Genomic DNA, 3919 nt, shown 5'->3' with positions numbered 1-3919 from the left:
ATTGGCGCTATCCATACTATTAATGATGAGAGTGATAATGCTTATGATATGAAAAGGCCCAAGCTTGGGGATGCTATGTTTGATGAAGATGATGTTTTTGAGAATATATTTTCTGCAATTAATGTTTGTCCCAAGCTTGGGGATGCTACGCTTAATGAAGATGATATTTTTAGTCTCCCAAGTTTTGATATGCAAATTTATAATGATGATAGCATGCCTCCTACTTATGATAATTATTGTGATGATACATATACTATAAAAAGTAGTGATGATTATATTTATAAAACTTGTCATGATTATGATTACCCTTTTTCTGAACATTACTCTTTTAATGTGGAAACAATTTATAGTATTCGAGTTTCCTATGATACTGCCACTATTCTGAATGAGAAGAATTTTGCTTATGTGGAGAGTAATAAAATTTCTATGCTTGTAGATCATGAAAAGAATGCTTTAGGTGCTGGTTATATTGTTGAATTCATTCATGATGCTACTGAAAATTATTATGAGGGAGGAATATATGCTTGTAGGAATTGCAATAATATCAAGTTTCTTCTCTATGTGCTTAAAGTTTTGAAGTTATGCATGTTTTCCTTTCCAATGCAAGTTGTTTCTTGTTCCCATAAGTTGTTTTCTCACAAAATCCCTATGCATAGGAAGTGGGTTAGGCTTAAATGTGTTAGTCATATTCATTATGATGCTCTCTTTATGTTTCAATTCTTATCCTTTATGTGAGCATCATTGAAATCGTCATGCCTAGCTAGGGGCGTTAAACGATAGCGCTTGTTGGGAGGCAACCCAATTTTATTTTTGTTCCTTGCTTTTTGTTACTGTTTAGTAATAAATAATTCATCTAGCCTCTGTTTAGATGTGGTTTTATGCTTTTAATTAGTGTTTGTGCCAAGTAGAACCTTTGGGAAGACTTGGGTGAAGTCTTTATGATCATGCTGTAAAAAACAGAAACTTTAGCGCTCACGAGAATGGCTGCCAGTTTTTATTGGAGATTGCTATTGAGTTAATTCTTCTTTAAGATGATTAGTAGACAAATTACTCACGTCCAGCAATTTATTTTAGAATTGTTTGAGTTCCAGAAGTGGTCGAAACCTATAGATTACTACAGACTGTTCTGTTTTTGACAGATTATGTTTTCTATGTGTTGTTTGCTTATTTTGATGAATCTATGAGTAGTATCGGAGGGTATGAACCATAGATAAGTTGGAATACAGTAGATATTACACCAATATGAATTTAGAATGAGTTCATTACAGTACCTTATGATGGTGATTTGCTTTCTTATACTAAGGGAGCTTACGAGTTTTCTGTTAAGTTTTGTGTTGTGAAGTTTTCAAGTTTTGGGTAAATATTCGATGGACTATGGAATAAGGAGTGGCAAGAGCCTAAGCTTGGGGATGCCCAAGGCACCCCAAGGTAGTATTCAAGTACAATCAAAAGCCTAAGCTTGGGGATGCCCCGGAAGGCATCCCCTCTTTCGTCTTCGTTCATCGGTAACTTTACTTGGAGCTATATTTTTATTCACCACATGATATGCGTTTTGCTTGGAGCATCAATTTATTTTGTTAGGATTTTCTTGATGTTATTTATAACAATGTTTTTCATCTTTTATTTCAATAAAAGTGGCATTGATATCCTTTACTATGCCTATTTTAGAAGTCCACATGTTGCTGTTTGAAAACAGAAAGTTTACTGCTGTTGCAATAATTCCCTAGAAAAGTCAGAATGTGATAAAATGTTGAAACCTTTTGCATATTAAGATCTGATAAATTTACTACAGTGGAAATTTGTTTCATAATTTTTGGAGCTAGGGAAGTATGGATGTTGCTGCATTCTTTATAGACTGTCCTGTTTAGGTAGATTGCTGTTATGTTTGCATTGTTTGCATATGTTTGCTTCTTTAATGATTCTATTTGAGGATATATATGACTATTAAATATGCAGAGGCATTTTGTATGCATTGTTGAATAATAATTTTAGTTATTTGCTACAGTAGAGTATGATAAGGTTTTTGCAATGGTTTATACTAACCTATCTCACGAGTCCTTGTTGAGTTTTGTGTGGATGAAGCTTTTGATATTTAGGGAGACCGTGATATGAGAGGAATTAAGGAGACACAAAATCTCAAGCTTGGGGATGCCCAAGGCACCCCAAGATAATATTTCAAGAAGTCTCAAGCATCTAAGCTTGGGGATGCCCCGGTTGGCATCCCACCTTTCTTCTTCAACAACTATCGGTTAGTATCGGTTGATCCTAAGTTTTTGCTTCTTCACATAATGTTTGCTATTCTTAGAATGTCATTTTCTTTTGCTTTGCTTTCTGTTTGAATAAAATACCAAGATCTGAAATTATTAAATGTTAGAGAGTCTTCACATAGTTGCATAATTATTCAACTACTCATTGATCTTCACTTATATCTTTCGGAGTAGTTTGTTGTTTGCTCTAGTACTTCACTTATATCTTTTAGAGCATGGTGGTAGTTTTATTTTGAAGAAATAAATGAACTCTCATGCTTCACTTAGATTATTTTGAGAGTATTAATAGCATGGTAATTTGCTTAAAATCTTAATATGCTAGGTATTCAAGATTAGTTAAACTTTCTTATGAGTGTGTTGAATACTAAGAGAAGTTTGATGCTTGATGATTGTTTTGAGATATGGAGGTAATAATATCAAAGTCGTGTACTACCTCTTTTAGCATTGCGTTGGTTTTCCCCGAAGAGGAAGGGATGATGCAGCAAAGTAGCTTAAGTATTTCCCTCAGTTTTTGAGAAACAAGGATCAATCCAGTAGGAGGCTACGCGCGAGTCCCACGTACGGGCACAAAACAAATAAATCCTCGCAACCAACGCAAATAGGGGTTGTCAATCCCTATAGGGCCACTTACGAGAGTGAGATCTGATAGATATGATAAGATAATATTTTTGGTATTTTTATGATAAAGATGCAAAGTAAAATAAAGGAAAAGTAAATAACTAAGTAGTAGGATATTAATATGATAAAGATAGACCCGGGGGCCATAGGTTTCACTAGTGGATTCCCTCGAGAGCATAAGTATTCTATGGTGGGTGAACAAATTACTGTTGAGCAATTGACAGAATTGAGCATAGTTATGAGAATATCTAGGTATGATCATGTATATAGGCATCACATCCGAGACAAGTAGACCGACTCCTGCCTGCATCTACTACTATTAATCCACTCATCGACCGCTATCCAGCATGTATCTAGAGTATTAAGTTAAAAACTCAGTAACACCTTAAGCAAGATGACATGATGTAGAGGGATAGACTCATGCAATATGAAGAAATTCCCATCTTGTTATCCTCGAGGGAAACAATACAATACGTGCCTTGCTGCCCTTACTGTCACCGGGAAAGGACACCGCAAGATTGAACCCAAAGCTAAGCACTTCTACCATTGCAAGAAAGATCAATCTAGTAGGCCAAACCAAACTGATAATTCGAAGAGACTTGCAAAGATAACCAATCATACATAAAAGAATTCAGAGAAGATTCAAATATTATTCATAGATAGACTTGATCATAAACCCACAATTCATCGTTCTCAACAAACACACCGCAAAAAGAAGATTACATCAAATAGATCTCCACAAGAGAGGGGGAGAACATTGTATTGAGATCCAAAAAGAGAGAAGAAGCCATCTAGCTACTAACTATGGACCCGCAGGTCTGAAGTAAACTACTCACACTTCATCGAAGAGGCTATGGTGTTGATGTAGAAGCCCTCCGTGATCGATGCCCCCTCTGGCGGAGCTCCGGAACAGGCCCCAAGATGGGATCTCGTGGATACAGAAAGATACGGCGGTGGAATTAGGGTTTTCTCTCCGTATATGATCGTTTGGGGGTACATGGGTATATATAGGAGGAAGAAGTACGTCGGTGGAG

The sequence above is a fragment of the Triticum dicoccoides genome, chromosome 5A (genome assembly GCF_002162155.2).
Source record: "Triticum dicoccoides isolate Atlit2015 ecotype Zavitan chromosome 5A, WEW_v2.0, whole genome shotgun sequence".
Lineage (NCBI taxonomy): Eukaryota > Viridiplantae > Streptophyta > Magnoliopsida > Poales > Poaceae > Triticum > Triticum dicoccoides.
The sequence above is the reverse complement of the archived record's forward strand: the minus strand, read 5'-3'. Positions refer to the sequence as shown.